Raw genomic sequence first — 25,864 nt, forward strand, 5'->3', positions numbered from 1 at the left:
ACTGACTGATAGAATGGCTGACTAATAGCAGTGGGCCTACCCATTTTTTCCCTTTAAATTTTTCTCAAATGTTTGCTTGAAAACCACAAAATGGAGGTTTTTAGAATCATTCATAAAATAAAGATATCTGAATAAAGAACTAAAAAAAAAAGTACATCAATAAGTTAGAATCCTTTTGATGGCAAGTGACAGAAAATGCAACAAAGCTGGATGTTACAAAAAAATGAGGGATACTGGCTAATATAGGGGAACACTGTAGGGGGTCATTCTATTCCAGGTCAGAAAGAAAACGGCACCATGATGAATTTTCAGTTTCTACTCCTTGTGGAGGCCATAATCTTAGGCCATACTCTTCCAATTAACAAAATGCCTTACTATTTCCAAGCCACTCATTGCTATATCTAGCCCAGTGTTGAAGGGAGAAACTGCCCTGGTATTCACAGCAAAAGTGCTGAAGTATACTTTAATTGGACTGGCTCTTCTGCTTACCCCTGAACTAAACTCAGTGGCCATATTGTGACTGCTTCAAGCCAGTAAGTCTAGCCCTGAAGTACATAGAGGTAACTCAGTTCAAACCTCAATGGTGGGAAATGGCAGAGTGGAGAGCAAGTTCCCCATACAAGTATCAAGAGACTTTCATAATTTTTTAAAAATACGTAATTTTGTATATTTTTGATAAGGGCTATGCTTTATTTTATATAGAATAGGTTGCCAGTTTGCTTAATTCTAAACAATTGAAGTATTACTGAGTAATTCTACTCACCAAAATCATTCATTTAGCAAATATTGACAGTCAGACTTCTGCTGGTTAAATAGACCATAAAAATTACCCAGAAGGATAAGATACTGTCTTTAATCTTAAGAAATACCTATTTCCTCTGACTTAACAAGCTGTAATAAACAAACTAGCTGAACTCTCTAAAATTACCTAGAAATACTTAAAGCTGCTTAAAACTTGATAGAAGCAGAACCCTTTAAGCTAACTTTTCTTTTTTCTAGAAATAGAGAGAATTTATTTTAAAAGGTAAAGCTATTTACTATAAAAAGGTAAAGCAAAGATCCTATTCTGAAATAAAAATTTACAAAGACGTTAAGTTAGTTGTTTTGTGTAATACAGTAAGTGCTTTCTTTACTGTGAAAGGAGCTGTATTAAAATGGGTAGCTTCTTTTTGAAAATGGATCTTGTCTAAATTGGATTAAGACGGTATCTCTGAAAGCTATTTATTTGGGGTGGATGTGGTATCTATGTGTTTTCCTATACTTATTGAAACTTTTTCTCATAACTGATAGATCAAAATAAGACACTAGATAAAGATAAGAAAGAAAAGTTGAGCTCAAGCAGATAGAAAAATTGTGTAGGGTCAGGACTGTGCATGTTGGAGCCCAACTTAGATTATTTAGTTGCAGTTTCCTTACACAGTATTACTCTACATTGAGAATTTGCCAATGTAAAATGGTCATTGTTAGGCAATAATTTCGTTTAGAAGTGAGATGGTAGATTCATGGATGCCCTTTTTATATTACCAGGCTCTCTAACATATATGTTAGAGATATTCTTTTAGATCTATCTAATATTATATATTAATATATAATCAAGGAAAATAATAAAGGGATTGGCTAAAAACATGCATTGGGATCCTATAAAACATGATTTGAAGAACAATGTATAATTATACAAGAAGATGTTTATAATACATTACTAAGAGTTACAAAGTAATAGGAATGATGATCTTTAATTTTTACAAACATGTATATAAAATGGGTAAAGGAGTAGAAGGAATATAACAGAGTTTATCGATGTTTGATGGGGTTATGTTTTTTCTTTCTTTCATTTGCTAATTAGCATAGAGGTTCAGTATAAATATGCATTATTTTTGTAAGACTTTACTTATTTGTCAGAGATAGAGAGAGAGACCCCACAAAAGCAGGGGGAGTGGCAGGCAGTAGGAGAAGCGGGTTCCCTACTGAGCAAGGAGCCCAGTGCAGGAATCTATTCCAGGACCCTGGGATCAGGGCCTGAGCTGAAGGCAGACGCTTAACCAAGAGCCAGCCAGGCATTCCTAAATATGCATTACTTTTAGAAAATAGTAGTACATTCATTTCAAGTAGTACATTCATTCACGCTTAACTGAGCCAGCCAGGCATCCCTAAATATGCATTACTTTTAGAAAATAGTAGTACATTCATTTCTAGTAAGGTATAGTTATTTTCAAAAATATGATTTCTTGGGACACCTGTGGAGGTGTGCACTCTCTCTTTCTCTCAAATAAATAAATACATCTTTTTAATACATCTTTTTAAAAAATGTGAGTTCTCAGGGTGACTGAATCTGGAATATTTGTGGGACAGTCATATATTTGAAAATTTTACATGGGGGATGCCTTACATAATATAACTATAACTTACTATAACTATAATAGTTCAACTCAAATTTGCTCAAGTTGAATGTAAAATAATTTATGAGTCAGATATGAAAGAGAATAGAGAGATTAGAGAGTACAGAGGAGTCAGTGCAAGACTTAGAACTCATGATACAAATCTTCCATAATATAAGAAATCACTGTACTGAATATTTTTTTCGACTTTCAAACATTTAAATTGAGAAATATTATCAATAGGTCTAATTTCCCGCCAGCCTTGCAAATGGTAGCAATTTTTAGAACCAGCAGGCAAAGGGTTGAAACAATTAGGAAACTTTTGTTAATAATCCATACTGTAAGAGAACTTTCTAAACACTGTTTTTCAAAAGAAAACTACAAATGATATAAGAAGGGGCTAGTAGAATGACAGAAATGCCAAAAACCATCACTATGCAAGAGATGTCAGAGGGTTAGAACATACAATAGAATGAAGCAGAATAAAGTACAGGTGATTCTTCTTATTTTATGATTTAAATTCTTATCTTCCTACCACCCTGTCAACCTAAAAAACACATAACAACATTTACCCTACCTTGCATTTCCACTCCATTTTTAAGCTTAGGGCCAGCAACATTTCCCTTGCTTAGAACAAGCTTGCCATCTAGTGTCAGTCGCTGGTAACTACAGAATATGGGAAAGCATTCCGTCCATAAAAACATGCAAGCATTACCTCAAAATTTAAATCATTCTCTTTTTTTCAACATAATTTGTAGAGTTCCTATTATGAGCTGGTGTCTGGAGATACAGTGGTGAGAAAAACAAAAACTAATATCGCTCCTAAAAGTCTCCTGGGGAAGACAGACATTACTCAATCACCAATTAAATGAAAAATGACAACAAATTAAACTTCAATAGCACTGACTCTATGTCAGATTAATTTATATAATACTTATAAAAAAACTATAAGGAAGACATTTTATCCATCTTACAGGTTGGAAAACTGAGGCAGAAAAGTCACACAACTTCCCCTAGGTCACAAAGCAGAAAAGGAATATAAACCCAGGCTGTTTCACTCTCAAATCTGTGCATTTAACCACCTCTGAAAACAAACTGAAACTTTGTATATGCAAGCAAGATAAATATATGATTGGAAAACACTTATTAATTCAAAAAATATTTGCTGACTTCCTATAATGTGCTAGGTACTATTTTTGGCCTGTGGATGAAGAAGTGAACAAGAAAAAGAAAAGACAAATATACTTAACCTTATAAAGCTTGTATCATAAACATGCAAGTGGATGCACACACTCACATATCAAAGCATTAATATAATGTCTAGACTGTTAAATGCCCAAAACTTAAAACACCAGGATAACTGATTAGTGATGGAAAGGATGGGGAGATACACTATTTCGAGAGCAGTAATGGAAATCCTCTCTGAGGAAAAGACACCTGAATAGACATTGTATAAATGTGAGGGATATGAGCATCTAGAATAACGCTAGAAAGAAAAATAGCAAACACGAAGACCATTAGGAAGGATTCTGGTTTTTGTTCTGTGCCTTTATCCAACTAACCCAACCACCCCCCACACCAGCAAGAATGATTAAAGGTGGGGGGGGGAGTGCATACAAAACAAAGTAATAGGATTACATGAGAACATGACAGGTATTTCATATTCCAAGATGGGAAACCAACTGAAAGGTTCAAACAGGGAAGTAACATGATCAAATTTGTATCTTTTAAAGACCACACTAGTTACTATGAGGAGAAGAGACTGCAGGGTGTATAAAGTGAAACAAAGAAATTGATCAGGAGGCTATTGCAACTTTCCAGATAAGACATAATGATGAAATCTAATAATCAGGGGTGCCTGGCTGGCTCAGTTGGTGGAGAATGCAACTCTTGAATTGGGGTTATCAGTTTGAGTCCCACATTGGATGTAGAGGTTAATTAAAAATAAAATCTTTAAAAAATGTTAAATCTAATAAATCAAATTTATGAATGACTAGAATACAAAGGAAACTATAAGTGTCATCATAGAAGGTACAAAATATATAGGTCATCAATGTTTGTATTTGTACGAAGACCAAGAAAGTCATTACTAGGGGGCTGGGATATGCAGCATATCTAAATTTACAGAGAAGAATATGTGAATGTGTTCAGAAAAGAGTAAGTATTTCAACTTCCCTCTGCCACAAAGCGACTATAAGGGTAAAACATAAATTAGAGTCAAATAATGGAGCACCTCAAAGGATTAAGGCGATAAATTTAATCTCTCCTTTATTTTTTCTTCTCTGCTTTCTAACACAGCTTCCTGTAACAACTCAGTTACATGCTGATTTCCATTTGTCATTGTAGTTGGTCTGTCTTTTTAAATGTCCGTGAGGGAGTTGGGCACAGAAAATGATGTTCAAATATGATTTAAAAACCTGCTCAAAGACCACCAAAGCATATCACATCTACAGTCTGACAAAATTCCATAAGAAATTTCACATTAGCAGAATTGTGGGGCATTTCACCAAAACAAAGGTAGAGCCAGTGGTCTTATTAGTTTGGGGGCAAGGTAAAGTTTAACTAGATTTTTAAAAATGGCTTTATTTATTTTAATTCCAATATAATCAATATATGGTGTTATATTAGTTGCAGGTATATGATATAGTGATTCATCAATTCTACACATTACTCAGTGCTCATCACCAGAAGTATACTTTTTAATCCTTTTCATCTATTTCACCCATCTCCCCCATCCCCTCCAGTAATCATCAGTATGTTCTCTATATTTAAGATCCTGGGGATTTTTTTGTTGTTGTTTTCTCTTTGTTCTTTGTTTTGTTTCTTAAATCCCACAGAGAAGTGAAGTCATATGGTTATTTGTCTTTCTATGACTGACTGACTTTACAGCATTTTACCCTATATACCCATCCATGTTGTTGCAAATGAAAGATTTTATTTTCTTTGTAGTTAAGTAAATTCCACTGTACACACACACACACACACACACACACACACACAACACCTCTTCTTTATTCATTCATCTATTGATGGAAACTTGGGTTGCTTCACATTTTGGCTATTGTAAATAATGCTGCAATAAACATAGGGATGTTTATAGCTAGTCACCTTACTGTAATACTGTAACACTACAGCTATTCACCTTAGTGAAAATTTACTGGGTAAATGCCCAGTAGTGCAATTACTGGATCATAGGGCAGTTCTATTTTTAATTTTTTGAGGAACCTCCATGCTATATTCCAGAGTGGTTACACCAGGTTGCATTCCTATCAAAATAGCATATGAGGGTCCCTTTTTTCCTACATCCTTGCCAGTACTTGTTTCTTGTTTTTGATGTTAGCCATTCTGACAGGTATGAGATGATACTTCATTATGGTTTTGATTTGCATTCCCTGATGATTACTAATGTTGACCACCTTTTCATGTGTCTGTTGGCCAAGTAGATGTCTTCTTAGAAGAAATGTCTCTTCATGTCTTCTGCCCATTTTTTGATTGAGTTGTTTATTCTTTTGGTGTTGAATTGTATAGGTTCTTTATATATTTTGGATATTAACCCTTTATTGGATATGTCTTTGCGAGTATCTTCTCCCAGCCAGTAGGTTTTAGTTTTGTTGATTGTTTACTTAACTGTGTAGAAACTTATTTCAATGTGGTCACAGTAGTTTATTTTTGCTTTTGTTTCCCTTGTCTCAGAAAACATATTGAGAAAAATGTTTCTATGGCTGAGGTCAGAGAAATTACTGTCTGTACTCTCTCCTAAAATTTTTATAGTTTCAGGCCACATATTTAGGTCTTCCATCCATTTTAAACTTATTTTTGTTTATGGTGTAAGAAAGTGGTCCAATTCCATTCTTTTGCATGCACTTGTCCAGTTTTTCCAATGCCATTTGTTGAAGAGACTGTCTTCAGTAGAATACTACATATTCTTGCCTACTTTTTTGGAGATTAATTGCTCATATGTTCATGGGTTGATTTATGGGCTCTCTATTCTGCTTTATTGATCTATGTGTCTTTTTTTTGTGTGTGCCAATACCCTAATATTTTGATCACTACAGCTTTATAATATGACTAGAAGTCTGGAATTGTGATGCCTCCAGCTTTGCTTGTCTTTTCAAAGTTTTCTTCAGCTATTTGGAGTCTTTTGTGGTTCCATACAAATTTCAAGAGTGTTTTTTCTAGTTCTGTGAAAGATGCTGCTGGTATTTTAATAGGGATTGCATTTAAATGTGTAGATAGCTTTGGGTAGTATAGACATTTTAACAATATTTGTTCTTCCAATCCATGAACATGGAATGTCTTTTCATTTCTATATGTCATCTTCAATTTCTTTTATCATTGTTTTGTAATTTTCAGAATACAGATCTTTTACCTCTTTGGTTAGATTTATTCCTAGGTATTTTATGGTTTTTGGTGCAACTGTAAATGGGGCTGATTCCTTAACTTATCTTTCTGCTACTTCATAATTGGTGTATAGAAATACCACAGATTTCTGTAGATTGATTTTGTATCCTGTGATTTTATTGAATTCCTCTATCAGTTCTAGCAGTTTTTTCATGGGGTCTTTCAGCTTTTTAATATATTGTATCATGTCATCTGCAAATACTGAAACTTTAACTTCTTCCTCAACTATTTGGATATCTTTTATTTCCTTTATACCCTTTTTTGTTGTCTTATTGTTGTGGCTGGGACTTCCAGTACTATGTTGAAACAAGTAGTGATAATAGACATCCTTGTCTTGTTCCTGACCTTTGAAGAAAGGCTCTCAGTTTTTTGCCTAGATAAGATGATGTTATTTGTTTGTTTGTTTGTTTGTTTTTAAATATGCCCTTTATTATGTTGAGGGATAGTCCCTCTGAATATACATCATTGAGGGCTTTTGTCACAAATGGATGATGTACTTTGTCAAATGCTTTTATGCTTCTTTTGAAATGATCACAAGGTTCTTACCCTTTCTCTTAACTGATGTGATATATCACATTGATTCATTTGCAAATATTGAAACACTGTTGTAACCCAGGAATAAATTCTATTTGATCATGATGAATGATGTTTTTAATATATCGTTAGATTTGGGTTGCTATTATTTTGCTGAGGGTTTTTGCATGTATGTTCATCAGAGATATTGGCCTGTAGTTCTCTTTTTTCTGGTGTCATTATCTGGTTTTACTATTGGGATAATGCTGGCCTCATAGAATGAATTTGGAAGTTTTTCTTCCTTTCCTATATTTGGAATAGTTTGAAAAGAGGTATTGACTCTTCAAATATTTGGTGGAATTGGCTTGTGAAGTGATCCTGGACTTTTGTTTGTTCAGTTTTTTTGATTACTGATTCAGTTGCTTTGCTGGTAATCAATCTGTTTGAACTTTCTATTTCTTCTTGTTTCCATTTCCATAGTTATATATTTCTAGGAATTTATCCATTTTTCCAAGTTGTTCAACTTGTTGGCGTAATACTTTTTCATACTATTCTCCTTATATTAGTGATGCTCATTGTTATTTCTCTTCTCTCATTTGTGATTTTATTTGAGTCCTTTCTCTTCTTTTCCTTGATGAGTCTAGATAGATGTTTACCAATTTTCTTGATTTGTTTTTTCAAAGAACCAGCTCCTGGTTTCATCAACCTGTTCTATTTTTTTAGTTTCTATATCATTTCTTTCTGTTCTAATCTTTATTATTTCCTTCCTTCTGCTGGTTTTAGATTTTGTTTGTTGTTCTTTTTCTGGCTCCTTTAGATGTAAGGTTAGGTTATTTGAGGTTTTTCCTACTTCTTGAGCTAGACTTGTATTGTTATAAACTTCCCTCTTAGAGTCGCTTTTGCTGCATCCCAAATATTTTGGGCCATTGGTTTTTATTTTCATTGTTTTTCCATGTACTTTTTTATTTCTTCTTTTACTTCCTAGTTAACCCAGTCATTATTTAGTAGCATGTTGTTTAACATATATATATATATATATATATATATATATATATTTGTATTTGACTTTTAGTTTCATAATGTTGTGATCCAGAAAAGATGCATGGTATGACTCTGATCTTTTTAAATTTGTTGGGGAATATTTTGTGGCTCAATAAATGATCTATTCTGGAAAATGTTCCATGTGCACTTGAAAACAATGTGTATTCCACAGTTTCGGGGTAGAACATTGTGAATATATCTGTTAAATCCATCTGGTCTAGTGTGTTTTTTAAAGCCATTGTTTCCTTGTTATTTTTCTATTTATAGGATCTTTCCATTGATGTAAGTAAGTGGGATATTAAAGTCCCTACTAGTATTGTATTCCTATTGATTAGTTCAATTATGTTTATTATTAAGTGTTCTATGTCATTGGGTGCTCCCCTACTGGGTGCATAAATATTTCAATTTTTTCCTTCCTGTTAGATTGTTTCCTTTATTATTATGTAGTGTCCTTCTGTGTCTCTAATTATAGTCTTTGTTTTACTCATTTTTTAAAATATTTTATTTGATAGAGAGAGACACAGCGAGAGAGGGAACACAAGCAGGTAGAGTGGGAGAGGGAGAAACTAGCTTCCTGCTGAGCAGGGAGCCTGATGTGAGGCTCGATCCCAGGACCCTAGGATCATGACCTGAGCCGAAGGCAGACACTCAACGACTGAGCCACCCAGGTACCTCTACAGTTTTTGTTTTAAAGTCTACTTTGCCCCATAAAAGTATCACTACTCCAGCTTTCTTTTGACATCCATTTGCATGAAAAATGTTTTTCCATACCCTCACTTTCAATCTGCATGTGTCTTTAGTTATGAGTCTCCTGTAGACAGCATATCTTGATTTTTGTATCCATTCTGTCACTCTATGTCTTTTGATTTGAGCATTTAGTCCAGATACATTCAAAGTACTTACTGATAGATATGCATTTATTGCCATTTTATTACTAGTTAGTGACTGTTTCTGAAGAGTTTCTCTGATCTTTTCTTGTCTTTTTCTCTTTTATGGTTTGCTGGTTCTCTTTAGTGATATATTTGGATTTTTTCTCTTTATTCTTTGCATATTTATTAGTGGTTTTTGATTTGTGGTTATCATTAGGTTTGTATATAACATCTTCTACATATAGCAATCTATGTCACGTTGATAGTTATTTGAGCTTGAACCCATAGTTACTCCTTTCCTCACCATGTTTTAGGTATATGGTGTCATATTTTACATCCTTTTATTTTGTGAGTCCCTTGATGAATTGTGCAATATTCATTTTTACTCCCTTTGTTTTCTACCTTCATACTGTCTTTTGGTTTTTCCTTCCCACTCTAATAGTCCCATTTAAGTATTTCTTGCAGGGCTGGGTTAGTGGTCAAGAATTCTTTTAATTTTTGTTTCCTGGTAAACTATATCTCTCTTTCTATTCTGAATGATAGCCTTGCTGGATAGAATATTCTTGGCTGCGGGTTTTTCCCATTCAATGCTTTGGATATATCATGTCGCTCCTTTTGTCTTGCAAAGTTTCTGTTGAAAAATCTGCTGATAGCTTTAGATTTCCTTTGTATGTAACTGTCTTCTTTTGTCTTGCTTCTTTTTTTTTTTTTTTTTAAGATTTTATTTTTTTATTTGACAGAGAGAGATCACAAGTAGGCAGAGAGGCAGGCAGAGAGAGAGAGGAGGAAGCAGGCTCCCTGTGGAGCAGAGAGCCCGATGCGGGACTCGATCCCAGGACCCTGAGATCATGACCTGAGCCGAAGGCAGTGGCTTAACCCACTGAGCCACCCAGGCGCCCTGTCTTGCTTCTTTTAATATTTATTCTTTATCACTATACTTGGTCATTTTAATTACAATATGTCTTGTGTAGATCTGCTTTTAATGATTTTGTGGGGCTTCTCCTAGATCTGAACACCTATTTCCTTCCTCAGATTAAGGAAGTTTTATTTCTTCAAATAAATTCTCTAGCCCCCTTTTCTCTCTCTTCTTTTTCTGGGACTCCTACAATATGAATGTTACTATATTTGATGGAGTCACTGAATTCCCTAAATCTATTTTTGTTTTTCATAATTGTTTTTTCTCTCTTTTGCTCAACTTCATTATCTTCCATTACTCTGTGTTTTAGGTCATTAATTTATTCCCCTACTTCTTCCAGCCTGCTGTGCATTCCATCAAGCATGTTTCTCATTTATTGAGTCCTTTTATTCCTGCTATGCTATTCTTTATGTCTGTGTTAATGGTCTCACTGATGTTCTCACTTTTTTCAAGTCCAGTGAGTACCCTTATGACCATTGCTTTAGATTATCCACCAGGTGTCTTACTTATATCTGAGGTTTTGTTTAGCTCTCTGGCCATAGCTCTGTCCTATTCTCTCACTGTCACAAATTCCTCTGCCTTTTCATTTTGTCTATGTCTCTATGCCTATTTTTCTGTGTTAGGGAAATCAGCTATAGCCGCTGTTCTTGAACATAATGGATTTAAGATGATGAGGTCTTCTACATGGCATAGTGCCCTGCCATGTAGTGTTCCTCATTCTCCAGGCATTGGTACTTTCAGAAGTATAATTAACCAAGTGTACTGTACACACTCTCCTGCTCTGTCATGGCTGCTTTATCCTTTAAGCCAGTCATCTACAGAGGCTCTCTGTTGTGGGCAATGTTTAGTCCCTGGCCTGAATGTGGCATGTTTTAACTAGGTGTGGTCTGGTCTGCTTTTGAGATGAGACTTGCTGCTGGAACTGAGGCCCAACAAAACGCCTGGGCTGAGAGACATGGTGTTGGTAGGGGTTTGGGCTGGTCTTCTGGGGGAGGGGTTCACAGAATTGGGAATGAAGCATCTGTGACTGGAAAAGGTGGTTCTTGCAGAGCATGGGGTGGGGGTGCTTAGCAAAAGCAAATTAGGGAGGGAGAGCCAGTATTGCACTGGTTCCTGCAGGTGGCTCTGTGTTTATGCTGAGGGGCAGGAGAAGGGAAATGATACTTGCCAGTTCCTTTGCTCCTGGAGGATTCTCTTTGTGAATGCTGCCTCTCTGGGAAATGTTCCAAGATAAGTAACTAACCTCCCTACTCTGTACCCCAGGCACTCTTCAGATAGCTATTTCTATGCTGTATGTCAGTGGGCTGTTTGCCTGCTTCTCTATAAGAGAAGCCCCAATGTCCTCCATGTTCTCCCAAAGCCAAGCATCCTGACCTTTAAAACTCCAGGCTTTAAGCCCCACTGGTTACAGAAGCTACAAAATTCAGTCTTTCTCACTTTCCAAGACAATTGCTACAGGAATTCATTTCCCATGTGCTCCTGAGTGTTAGTCTATCTCTCGACATTCTCTACAACCATGGCTCCCTCCACCACAGTGGCCATGATCCATTTCTCTCCCAAGCCACATCTCTGAACTTTCTATCTTCTTCAATGTGGCCTCTTTTCTACCTTTAGTTGAGGAGTTTGTTCTACCAATCTTCAGATCAATTTCTGAGATATTTAGGATAATATGATAGTTATCTAGTTGTATTTGTGAGACAAGGCCAGCCTAGAGTCCTCCTACTCTGCTGTCATCTTCCCCTCCCAAAATGTATTCTTATTATAAGACTAATATATACTATAATATATATTCTTTAATATGCATATAAGGTAAACCTTAAAATATTATATAATAAATAAAAATTATATATTCACAGAGAAAATAGATATTAATTTTGGGGAATTGATTCCTGTGATTATGGAGACTGAAAAGTCCAATGATTTTCCTTCTGTCTACTGGAGATCCAGGAAACCTCATGGTACAAATTAGTTTAAATCTAAAAACCTGAGAATCAGGGAAGCTGATGGTATAAGTTCCAGTAAAGGCCTGAGGTGAAATATTCCAGTTCAACAGTGAGGTCAGAAGAAAGGGGTGGACTCTTCCATCATCCACCTTTTTATTCTATTCAGGATGGTATGGTATGATATGGTATGTTGTCTACCTCTATTGGACTAGGCAAGCTACATTACTGAGTCTTCCAAATCAAATGCTGATCTCTAAAGCCACCCTCAGAGACAAACCAAGAAATGTTTAATCTGGGCACCCTGTGGCCAGTCAAGCTATACATAAAATGAACCATCAGAGTGTATTTTTTTAATCATGACAGAATTAGCTTTGATATGGTTTTAAAAAATTAACCCTAAACTATTATTTAACATAATAAAAGTTATTTTTTAATTATGTGAAGATTGGTGGAAGTCCAGCAGTTTCACAAGGCAGTTGTTATTGATATGGTGACTAGGTATTCCATGTTGTGTTTACCTGTCTGTCTATGTTTGCCTTATTTCTATAATCTCAGTGTGTGGCCTCCATGATCACTGCTTTCACATCTACTCTTCCATGCTGTAGTCTGGAATTGACACATGTTACTTTCAGTAACAGCCCATTGACCAGAATGATTTATATAGCCCCACCTAAAAACAAGAGATTTGGTAAATGAAGAACATACTGAATAATCAGTGAGCCTTCTTATGTCTGCTCAGGGAGCAAGGACAAAAGTAGAATGGCCATGAGGCTACCACAATTTCAGAAAATTCATGGTGGCTTTTACAAGATGATAACAGTGGAGATGGAGAAAAATGGTTCAATGTTTAATATATTTTAGTTAAGGGACCATTAAGGTCCCTTCTGACTGAGCTCAAGAACTGTCTTCCTCTGATGATGCTTCCAGAATACCTAGTCACCAGGCTTTAGACTATGATCAACAGGATTCTTGGAATTGGGATCCAGAAAGGCTTCTATAATCTGCTGACAGGCTTGAGCACAAGATATGAGAGACTTACAGTAGTCAGTTATACTAGTATGAGACAACAAGGGATCAGCCGAAGGTTGTAGACCAACAGACACTGGTCTGCTTATGACTATCTCACACAGTGTGAGGTTATACTTCCCAAAGGGGGAACTTCTAGCCATCAGTAAGACCAAGAGCATTAATACATTAGAACATGTTAGTCCAGTAGTTTTTGGCAAGTTTAGAAATGCTCAGTTTGAGGATCCCATTAGTGTTCTCAACTTTGTCTGATGATTGAAGTGATAGGGAGAGTGATAATGCCAAAAAGTTTCCAAGGTTTTCATTAAGGCTTATAAGATTTTCCCAGTGAAGCAGAGATGTCTTGATCACTGGAGAACATGGAAGGTATACCAAGTAGAAAACACATTTTCTAACAGCTTTTTGCCACTATGAGGACATTAGTCTTACAATAAGGGAAAGCTTGCATCCATCCAAAAAACACAAGAATAAGAACATAGTGGTAACCCATACTAAGTAACCCATACTAAGTAACATCCAGTTGTTGAATGACATCCAACTGCAGGGTTCAAAGGGTCCAGAGGGAGGTGTGAAGCCTCTTGAAAAACAAAACAAAACAGTTTCTCTAGGATTATGAATATAATCCTAGACTATTAATGGTAGACTAGTTTTGAATTTTATAAAAGTTTTCTCATCAATGTCCATTAATAATTTGAGTCATCATGAATGCAGAGTGGGTAAAGGAATGTAAATACCAAAAAAGTGTGGATTGCCAGGGAGACAGAAAGAACTGCGCAGCCATGTTGGGTTTCCCAGAGCCCTAACTGTTCATTTAATTTACAATTATTGCTTCTTTGATTTAGAAGCAGGCTGTTGCCATGGGGCAAGGACATCAGAATGGCAAAAGTCTGGTATCAAAGGGTAATTTTTTTTAGAAGCAGAATAAACTTCATCCACATGTGCCACAACCTTTACAGATTGTGTTTCTGCTGTCTTTGCATGAAAGTCAGCTAAAGCATCTCCCTGATACTCAGGTTTAGTCCCTTTAGTACAAGCCCCAATTTTGATGAGAGCAACTTCAGAAGGTAAAAGAATAATATAAAATGATAAAGTTATATAAGGACACATATGTCTAGGAATTTCACATGATTTCTAGAACTCTTACATACCCATACAAATACAACATAAGGAAGGCATAGCATTTGTTATGATTTTACAATGCTTCCGGTATAATTTAACATATCAAATAAGCTTAATTAGCTTAACAAATCCTTTGAAATGTTAAGGGAAACTTCTGGGAAAATTCTAATTTCTTCTAGGACAAAAAGACTTTATTTAGAATTTGATTTTGGGGAGTTTGTCAAAATTACACATGGCCAGGAGATGCCCAGGTAGCTCAATTGGTTGAGTATGCCTTCTGCTCAGGTCATGATCCCAGGGTCCAAATGATGAAGTCCCAGAACCTAAGTCAGGTTCGGTGGGGTGAGGTTCGGAGCTGACGACTAAAGAAAGAATTCTTAAGACATCTTTGGTGCAAAATGGTGGTTTATTAAAGCACGGGGACAGGACCCGTGGGCAGGAAGAGCTGCTGCTCCGGGTTGTGAGGAGTGGCTGGTTATATACACAGGAGTTGGGTAGACGTTAGGGCTTGAGGAACTGAGTTATATATCTTTGGAAATTGGGCTATTGATAAGGCAACTTCTTTGTTGTAAATCTCAAGGACATTTGTAAACCAAGAGAGACTCCTGCCTTGCAGGACTGTGATCTCTGCAAGATAACCATTTGCTCTTCTTTTAGGGCAGTCAGGGGTGCCTGTGAAATGTCACACATATTACCAAGGGGAGTGGGTGGAGAGGGGGTGCAAGGCACCAGCCCCTGCTCCATCCTCAGCCAGCCTCCTGCTCCCTCATCACTAGGATGAGTCCAGCATAGGGCTCCTTGCTCAGCAGGGATCCTGCTTCTCCCTCTGCCTGTGGTTCCCCATGCTTGTAAGCTCACTCTCTGACAAATAAATAAATAAAATTTTACAAAAAATAAAGTGCTTGCCTGAATAGTATCACAGATTATTATGAAACAATAATTATCTATAGCAAAAGTTAGCTCTTTTTAATTTTTTTTTTAATTATTTGACAGAGAGATCACAAGTAGGCATGGAGGCAAGCAGACAGAGAAAGGGGGAAGCAAGCTCCCCACCGAGCAGAGAGCCCAATGTGGGGCTCAATCCCAGGACCCTGAGATCATGACTTAAGCCAAAGGCAGAGACTCAACCCGCTGAGCCACCCAGGTGCCCCAGAGAGCAGACACAGGATATTATTTTTAAAAGACACAAAATCTTTTTTTTTTTCTTTCTAGGCAGATCACTTAAAAGGTAAAGAAACCTTTATAATCTTGTTATCAAAAGCAGACCAAAAGTCCAACAGTTTTAGAATGGGGCTCAATCCTAGGACCATGAGTTCTTAACCTGAGCCAAAATCAAGAGCCAGACACTTAACTGACTGAGCCACCCAGGTGCCCCTGTATGTTTTTCCTCTTTAGACAACCAGCCTCAATTTAGGATAAAATTACTTTCTTTTCCTTCGACAAAAAAATGCATTTCAATTTTTCATAACTTCTCTTGCTGAAAACACGTCCTATTTCTTGGCAAAAGGAGATGTTTCCTTTATTATTTCTAGTAGTTTTAATCACATGCATTAATTAGAATTCTCAACACTTAGAAACCTTAACATCTAGTAAAAACTAGAAGTAAGCAATTGTAAACCATTGTACCAGTGAGCAAGGGACAGGCAGGGCTGGGTAGTGAGAGACAAGTAGAGGGCTATGTGATCAAGCTCACAAAAATCCCAGAAAAGCAGAGGTATAAAGAAAACCAGAGATAAGGGAACATAACCAGACCACCTAATTTATCTTAAACATCACAGATGAGCTATTCATAGGGGAAGTAATCATGGTGACATCACGAAGATTTAAGTTCCTTGATCAGTGCTGTATAAAAGACTGACCATAAAAGGCTTAATGGCAACCCACTCAGGATCCCTCTCACTCTAGAGGGCTTTCTTTAGTTTCTCGCTTTCCACTTAATAAACTATCACTTCACCCTTTTGGTCCCCAAGATTCATTCTTCGACTCTGTGAGACAAGAAACCTGCAACCCTGTAACACCAGTATTCTTTAGGTTGGCAGATTTATGAATACATTTCATAATTTCTAGAAGCATGTGCCTTTTCCAGTGTAGCATTAACACATTCAAATATCTTCTAGTTTCTCTGTAAAAAGAAGCCAAAAATAGATACACCTATTCTAAGTAATTAATGTTTCATTAGTATTGGGAAGTGATCCAGATATTCAATGAATTTAAAACGTAACTCATCGCTTAGCAAAAATTTAAGGTTTCAAGTTACCAAGATTTGTTGAAAGCATTTAAAAAATTTACCTAAAATTTTATCTATTCAACTTATTTGTTATTAACAATTATGTTTAGATTATGCACAAAAACTTTATGAGACACCAAAGTCAACCATAATTCGAAATTAGTTTTGCTGACAAATTACAAAACGATGTTACATGAATTTAATTAGTAAATAAAATTTAACTAGTAGGATAATGGTTGTTTACCAGAATTATATTCAATGTTGATAACTCTAAATATGTGCCTGTTTTAATTAAACGAACAAACTCATTAACTAACTTTAATTTACTAAATATTATCCCAGATCATAAGAACTTGAATTTGTTTGGGTTAGTTTCTATTATATTTCTGAGAATTTTCATGAAAACTGTTTTAAGTAAAGTGCTTGTTTGTTTAAGCCAATTAAACAGAACTTTTATAAATTAATTCTGACAATACTGTCTGGAGGTAAAAATACCACTCATCTACAACACAGATATAGATACACATGAACTATATGTACAGTTCCAACAGAGGTATTATAGCTTCTGTTTTAAGGTTATTGCCCTGAAATTGGTAAAATTCACTAGTTATAAAAATTAATCTAGGTTTGTTTTTCTGGTAAATGGAATAAGCTAAACTTACCTATCTAGATGGCTATAGCTTTTTGTAGTATTTGTGAAGACACAAGATTTATTATTACTCCTTAGCAAATCAAGTTCTAAATATCTTTCTGCTTTTGTTTTTTTCTTGATAAGAATTATTTCCTCTAAATTTTCTTTTTAAAAAGATGGTCTAGGGGTGCCTGGGTAGCTCAGTCAGTTAAGCATCTGCCTCAGGTCATGATCACAGGGTCCTGGGATTGAGCCCCACATTGGGCTCCTTGCTCAGTGGGGAAACCTGCTTCTCTGCCTTCTACTGTTGCTCCCCCTGCTTGGGATCTCTCTCTGACAAATACATAAATAAAATCTTTAAAAAAATAAAATAAAATACAGTCTAGATAAAAGTTCTGGAGAATACCCTGGGTACAACATTTATACTTCAAAGGAAAAAAAATAAAGCAAGATGATCCTAGGATGTTTGTTCCCTTGAGGCCGGAGTTTTTACAAGTTTTACTTACAAGCCTTTTGAGATAAATAAGGGAGGTTTGGGTATAGGTAAAAAAGATCAGTGGACTCTGAATTGTTTCTGTAATCATGCCTTTGGTCTTGTAGTAAAGACTAGGTTCCTTAAGCAAGGACAACTATTTCAAATTCTTCAATTTGGTTACTTGCTGCCAAAGATATCAAAGGCCTGTTGTACCCATGTACCTACATTAGAGTTTCTTCTTTCCTTTTGGTTACATTTAGCCTATAGGAGAATGCCTTAAAAACTTCCTATCAGGCTCCCAATATCACTTTTAGATAAATGTCTGATCTGCTTTGGCCAAATGTCTGATCATAGAGTTAAGTCCTTCCAAATATCTTGTCAGGTTTCAGCCTAGACAAAAATAAATATCTCTGGCAGCTGTAAACAACCTCATAGACCTATGAGGTGTTCTCAAAGAGGGTGAAAAGACTGCATCTTCACAAGATCTACAGTTACTCCCATAGATAGCTAAAGAAAGAAGCAATAACCTGCACTCCCTAGGCTGGTAAAAAGCCAAGCCAAATTCTTAGGATGCAAAAGATAGATAAACAAAAAGGAAATAGCTATCCTGGGAGAGAAAGAATCAATAATCAATTGGTCTGGATTTGGAAAGAGAGGGACAATGTGAAATTTTATTTTCCTCTTTTGAATGGGCTCAGGATGCAATTATTTACAAAAACTTCTGAGGATCATCCTTGGATTTAAAAAATTCTTAACTCTAGCCCTTAGTTTGGTATTTGACTGAAGTGTGAAGAATACAACAGGACTACCTGTAGCCTTGAGTGGTCTTAATTAAAAAGGCAACTGTTTAATAGTTTTTTCAGAATATAATGTTCTAAGTACGTTTACTGTCTTTAGTTTTTTATTAGCCTTTTATAGTGACTCTTCTGCTGAAATGACTCTGAAGTTTGAAAACTTCTGGAGACTTCTGCATGTAAATGAAAATAAGTATCCCATTTATTTAACTTGGGAACTGTTAATTATAAGTGTTCTTCTTAAATGATCGTATCTAATTGTAACATTCCCCATAGTGGCCATTGTAATTCCAGGATGTTTTTAGTAAAATTGTTCCATCTTGCTAGACATCTCCAACTAACAAGACTATGTTATGTAGTCTATGTAACTATAGTTTTTTTTTTTTTAAGATTTTTATTTATTTATTTGATAGACAGAGAGAGATCACAAGTAGGCGGAGAGGCAGGCAGAGAGAGGGGGGAAGCAGACTCCCTGTTGAGCAGAGAGCCTGATGCGGGGCTCGATCCCAGGACCCTGAGATCATGACCTGAGCCGAAGGCAGAGGCTTAACCCACTGAGCCACCCAGGTGTCCCTATTTAACTATAGTTCTTAGACACAAAATAAGTAGGTGTGCTGGAAGAGTGTACTCAACTCTAGATATAAAGAATCCTATTTCTTTTAGCTAGGGCTCTTAGCTAGGTTTCTTAGAGGCAAACTAATACCTACAAGGGATCTGTCATAGTTTTGGTATTTGTGAGATGTTATAGTGTACTTCATTGCACAGAAATTTTCTTGAAGTTGGCAAAGGACCTAGTGTCAGTTTAACCCATTCCATAACAAACCTATCCTATCATGGGAATCTTCTTGAGGTGGTAAAGCCTTTAAATGCTCAGTCCATGCCCACTGATGTTTGCAGCTTTATTTCCAGCTTTCAAGATTCCCCATTAGCAACTAGTTTTTATTTAAAAGGCCTCACACTAAATGCAGGCCAGCTCAAATCAGACCCAGTCCTATCCCAGATCTATTCTGGTTCTTAAATTGGATCCAGCCTAATCCTGAACTCATTCTGGTTCTTAGGTCTGGTTCTTAGTCAGTCCAGCTATGGCTAATCCAAGATGGACTAAACCAGCAAACCCCCGTAAATGGGGACTACAGACTGGAACTAAGAAAGGGATTCTGATATGAAATTGTGGCCTGAACTGAGGGCTGGCTGATGATCTGTTATTGCTTCCTCTTAGTCTAGAGTGATCTGTTAACCCTAGACAAAAAAGTCAATTAGGGCATGAGCACAAATGCAGAGCACAGAGCTCAAAGAGAAAAACTCACCAATGGCCTTGGAAAACAGCCAGAAAGACAGTGAATTCAGAAGGATTCACAGGGTACCATGCTTGTGTTTTTCATTATCTCTGAATATCGATGAAGATTTGCTTTGGATCCTACTGCTGCCACCAACTCTGTTAAAGAACTTAAATTCCATTGTGTAAACTTGAAGATCTAATTGGTTTTTATTAAATGATTCAGGAAGTATCCCATATAGTAGGCAGAGGGGAGCTCCAAGGAGCCATACAAAATAAAAGTTGTTTTTTTTTTTTTCAAAGAAAGGAAAAATAAGAAGTTATTAGCAAAAAAAAAAAAAAAAAAAAAAAGAGAGAGAGAGAGAGAGAGAGAGAGAGAGAGAGAAAAGAAAGGATCCTCTCAGGCAAGGTCACCTTCCCTTATCGGGAATGGTAGGAAGTCTTATCGAGTGGATTACCTCATCTCTCATCTTCGTTTGGGGCTAGAAAGGGACTGTCTAACAAATTACCTCATTGATACTTCACAGAAAATTCCTGACCAGTTAAGGTTGTATGTCTGGGGGAGGTTGAAACTATAATTAGGTTATGTATAAAGACTTGTTTTGGTGACCTGGTCCAGTGAGCCATTTTGGGGCTGTAGGTTGTTTTTTTTTTTTAACAAAACTAAAGAAAATATGGGAGAAGAGTGGAGAAAACATAAAAACCATTGTTTCTAGGAGTTTTGCTATAAACAGGAAGAGATGAAGTAGCAGCAGGAGAGGGAAGTGGGAACAAGTTTTTTTTTTTTTTTGCTTTGTTTTTTTTAATTTGTATATTTGCTGATGTGAAATGTTGGGGTTTGGGAGCAAATGGTCAAGAAAGAATTCTTGACATATCCTTGGTTCAAAAAACGTGGTTTTATTAAAACATGGGGACAGAACCACAAGCAGAAAAAACTGCCCTGCAGTTGTGAGGAGCAATTGATTATATACTTTCAGATTGAGAGGGGGTTGGGGATAGCATAAGTCCCTAGTGAATTCGAAGCAAGGTTTCCAGGACCTTGAGGGAGCATTTATTACTATCTAATAAAACCTTAGTCATGAGACCCTTCAGATATATACCAGTGGGCCATATGTCTGGAGGATGATTGCTACCATATACCTTGGGATTGATATGGTTTGGGGTGGTGGGGTTTATTGCTGAAGGCCAAGAAAGAATTCTTAAGATATCTTTGGTACAAAAAGGTGTTTTTATTAAAGCAGGGGGACAGGACTGTGGGCAGAAAGAAGGGCACTGGGAATGTAAGGAGTGACTGATTATATAAGACTTTTTATCCTGTGGAGAGAAGGGTGATGGTAGGGCTATAGATTTTAGACACTGTTTTTTTCTTATATCATTAAGACAGTTGCAAGTTAATGGAGATCCATGTCCTGCAGACTGTGACAACGTCAGCCTTTTCTTTTTTTCGTTTTCTTTGTTCTAGGGCAGCCAGGAATGTCTGAGGAATGTCACACATGTTGGAGGAGGGGGTGGGGGGTTACTGGGTCTTAGTTTGTGCTATCTATGCTCTCCTTTTGCCTTTTGTCCCTTATTACCAGCATAGAGATAAAGGAAGTTTCCAAAGGAATTTTTATATGTTAAAGAAGACTTTTAGGACCCTGGAGGTTGGGCTATGGTCAAGCTAAGGCTGCCTTTCACCTCTAGTAAAGTATTAACACAAGGCAATTGATTTTCTGGAGGAAGGTCACTCTGCTTGTCCCAAGTAGTTGGCTATAAGTTGTAAGGAAGTTTATTTCTATATTTCTTTTGCCTTTGTTCTCCATATCATTTGTTTGCTTTTTTAAAAATCAAAAAAGTAATAGCATATATGCTGAATACAAATGATTCAGGAGAGCACATCAGAAGGGAGGGAATCTACTTCTAAAGTAAGAGGTTGCATTAACTAAAGGGCACAAATGCAAGTAAAATTGATAGGTATGTAAGTCTTCAAACTTTTTTTTTTTTTTTTCCAATGAGAATAAAAAACAAGGTTATCATTTAAGAGTTGTAAGGACCTACTTAGCCAGAGCACTTCCATTTGGTTAAACAATAACCTTGTTGTTTAACCCTTAAACTGTCCCTGTCCCCCTTCCCCCAGAGGACTTACTTAAAAACAAGTCTTGGAAACCAGTCCCAGGTAACAAAGCCCAAATACAAGTGCGGGTCAGACCAGGTGGAGACATCCAATCAGTGTGTGTGTGTGTGTGTGTGTGTGTGGGGTGCATACTGTCTCCCTAGTTACCAAGGAGTATGGGTCCCACCCTTTGGGAGCCTTTTGGGCACCAATTCTGACCAAGGTGATAGGCTAGTTCAAATATCTACTAGGATAAATTGTAATTCAATTTGTAACTTATGTGTGACCTACCATGACTGTGCAGCTTTCTCTGTGTGTTACAATTTCATTGGCCACCTGTGCATGGCGAGGCCCAACCACGTGGCCTTTGACCTTAAAAGCTAGTCTGTGAAGCAGAGAGAGGTTGCCCTCTCTGTAAGAGGCATGGCCCCAAACGTTCGGTTTGATTCTCAACGCCTGGCGCGAAATAAAGCTTTGCTTGACCTTCGCTTTGTATCAGTCTTGCTCCTTTAATCACGGACCCATTATTGGGGGAACTTTCAAAGTAAAGATAGGAAAAAAAAAATAAAGCAAAGGTAAAATGAAGATGAAAATTTACTACAGTCAGGCCAGATAGAAAGTGAACTAGAATAATAAGAGAAATGGTATATTTTGTAAACCAAGAGAAAATGATGTTTCAAAAAGGATGCGGCCAAATGTCTCAAGTGCTGCTAAAAGTTAAAATGAGAACTAAAAATGTCTACTAGATTTAGAAATTTGGAGATAACTGTTGACTGTAGCAAGAATTACTTTATGGACTGAAGGTATCAGGAGTCAGATAGAAGTGCATTTTGGAGTGAGTACAAGGTAAACAAATAAGGATAACATGTCTCATAATGCAGGAAAGGTGTTGAGGTTTCAAGCCAACACCCAAGGAATAATTCTTGAGATGTCTTTAGTGCAGTAAGGTGGTTTTATTAAAGCACAGAGACAGGACCTCTGGGCACAAAGAGCTGCATTGGGGTCATGAGGAGTGGCTGATTATATACTTTCAAGCTGGGAGGTGGTTAGAAATAGCAAAAGTCTCTAAGGAATTTTTGAAGCAAGACCTTGAGGTGAGTTCTAGAGGACTGTTAACCTGTTCCAAGGACTTGTTAATGGGCTTGCTGTGAATAGTAAAGAAATTTAATGTTTCTTTACTTCCCACATTATCTCTCTAGAAGTTTGGCTATGAAGGAAGAGGAGAATGCTTTTAGCAAAAAAATTAGGAAAGGAATTCAGAGAACTGAATAGCAAAAAATATACAATTATAATAAGCAGAAAATCTAAGTAGACATTTTTCCAAAGACAACATACTAATGGCTAACAGATACACAAAAATGCACCACTTCAGTAATCTTTAGGGAAATGCAAATCAAAACCACAATGAAATATCAATTAATGCATTTTAGAATGGGTATTATCATAAAAAAGAAAGAAGGAAGGAAGGAAGGAAGGGTGTTGGCAAGGACCCGGAGAAGAGGGAACCCTTGTGCACTGTTGGCAAAAATGTATACTGATACAGCCACTATGGAAAACAGTATGGGGGCTCCTCAAAAAATTAAAGATACAGCTATCATATGATCCAGCAATTCCACTTCTGGGTACTTAGCTGAAGAATACGAACTCAAAAAGATACATGTATCCCCTTATCCACTGCAGTATTACTTACAATAGACAAGATACATGCTAAACAACCTATGTATCTTTGAATGAATGGATAGATAATGATATTCTGAAATGTTTTTTTCAGAAATAAAAAAATGAAGGAAATCTTGCCATTTGTGGCAAAATGGTTGGATTTCAAGGGCATTTTGCTCAGTGAAATATATAAGACACAGAAAGACAAATGTCATCTGATCTCAAATGGAGACTCAAAAACAAAACAAAACCAAGCTCACAAAGAATAGATTGGTGATTGCTCAAGCCAGGAATAAGGGATGGAGAAACTGTTGAAGGGTGTCAAGATATAAACTTCTAGTAATAAAATAAATAAATCCTGGGGATGTCATGTACAGCATGGTGACTATAGTTAATAATACTGTATTACATATTTGAAAGTTGCTAAGAGAGTAGATCTCGAAAGTTCTCATCATAAGAAAAAAAAATTGAAACTATGTATGATGGATGGATGTAAACTAGACTTATTGTGGTGAACATTATTAAGTAAAACCAAACTAAACCAAAAAAAAAGAGGAGTAAACTCTTTTCTTAGGTTAGTTCTCCAAGCCCTTCCAGAAATAGTAGAAATAGGCCCCAGGAGTTCTCCTGGCTTCATAAGAAAAATTAAAGAGTTTGGAAATTGAAAGGAATGCTCAAATAGACACATGGCTAAGGGAGGTAAACTGGAGATGTAATCTAAACCAAAGTAAAGGCTGAAGGGGAGGGGGAAGCTACTCTTAACTGAAAAGATAAGTACCCAGTGACTATTGGAGGGGGAATTGATGAATATGAACCTCTAAAAAACCACATTAGCAGAGGCTTCTATCAACAGACAGATAGAACCAGAGATAATCAGAGTGAGATAAAGAACCAACTTTTGGTCACTGAAGTAAGATACTCCCAAACTCTAACTTTCCCTCCTCTTACCTTGCAATGAAGAAAATCAAAACCATAAAGTAGTATAGAGCCATAGTTCTCAAACTATGTGTTGAGGTGTCCCAGCTACCTCAAAGAGGTGCTACGGAATATAATATATATATTTACTAATCTCCACATTCAACGTCGGGGTTGAAATCATGACCCCAAGATCAAAACTGAGCCAGCCAGATGCACCTACTATGGAATGTTTTAAATATTTGAGGGAAACAGCAATACTCATTATCTGCCAGATACTATATGATCACGAGCTTGAAATATTTTTGAATTTAAGAATCTTTGCAAAGCTGTTTGCTTTTTTCCCCCCTGTTGCTTTGATAAAGAACAGGCATCTCTTGAAAATCAGGGTGGAATAGGAAGCGAGGAGGCACCAAGGGATGCTGTTAAAAAAACTATTGAGACAGTAAAAGCACTATGAGGTGAGAAAGTTTGGGAACCTCTGTGGTGTCCCAAGAAAAGAAAATTGAGAAATGTGCAACACAGAGCAACCACACCCACTTCTACTCAAATGTGGGAGAGCTGAAAGCGAATTATATCTTCTTCTTATCTCTTAGGGGAAGGCTGATATGAGAAGAGAGCTAAAAGCAAGGGCTGAATGTAATTCAGAGTTGACATTTCGAACCCACTGGGACTATTAACTGAAAGTGATGAAATTATGAAATTTGCCTGAGCTATTGACAAGAAAAGGATAAAAAAGATTTAAGTCAGTACAACTAAAAGTAATTAAGTGGAGAGAAAATAAAATTTTGTCCCTTTACTATCCGAATGAGTTGTGGTGTCTCAATTATAACAAATTAAATTATAAATTTATAACACTAAATTTATCTTGATGGCCTATGAAGCAATTCTTGACCAAAAGAGGCAGTTGTAAATATTAAAGGTAATCCATTCTCCCATTCATTCACTGAACATGTATTTTTATGTCTATGTTATGCTGATCATTTTACTAATAGTAAAAGACACAGACAAAAGCCTACAAAGGATAGTGTTTAAAGTAGTATGTCTCCAATCACAGTTTATTACTCTACTCTGTCTCTATTTCTCGCCCTACAGCATGTATTGCTCTCCAAGGGAATTTAATTACTGATCTACATGTTATGGTCTGTCTTTCCTACTAGAATGTGCGTGCCAAGAGAGAAAGGATTACTATCTTGTTCTTCCTCTTTCCTCCAATTCTCAACATTGGTATGCCCCATCAATCAATATTGGGCCCCTCTCTCCCTGCCTATACTCTCTCTCATCCCTTGGATATAAATATTATATAGCTTGATGCTGTATGTGCATCCTGTTTTGTTATCTCTCTAAAATATCAAATTTACATATCCAACTGCTTGCTTGAAACAAGGACGTTGACGAGATACCTTAATTTTAATATGTATTCCTCCCTTTCTCACCCTTCCCAGCAGTCCCTAATCTAGCTAAACTTTACTCCCTCTTCTCATGCTCAGTAAATGGCATCATCATCCACCTAGATGGTGAACAGTTTGGGGCTCAACCTAAAAATCCGAACTATCCTTCACTACTCCTCTTCAAGTCTATCAATTCTACTT

At 36.6% G+C, this 25,864-nt stretch overlaps 1 protein-coding gene across 1 annotated transcript in view; it reads left to right on the top strand.

Moving 5' to 3' along the window:
• The window catches only part of LOC309842381 (pancreatic alpha-amylase), a 224,572-nt gene that overhangs the window by 131,386 nt on the left and 67,322 nt on the right, over positions 1-25,864 (top strand). The gene's annotated exons all lie outside the window — the stretch shown is intronic.

Source organism: Mustela nivalis, assembly GCF_964662115.1.
Source record: "Mustela nivalis genome assembly, chromosome: 10".
Lineage (NCBI taxonomy): Eukaryota > Metazoa > Chordata > Mammalia > Carnivora > Mustelidae > Mustela > Mustela nivalis.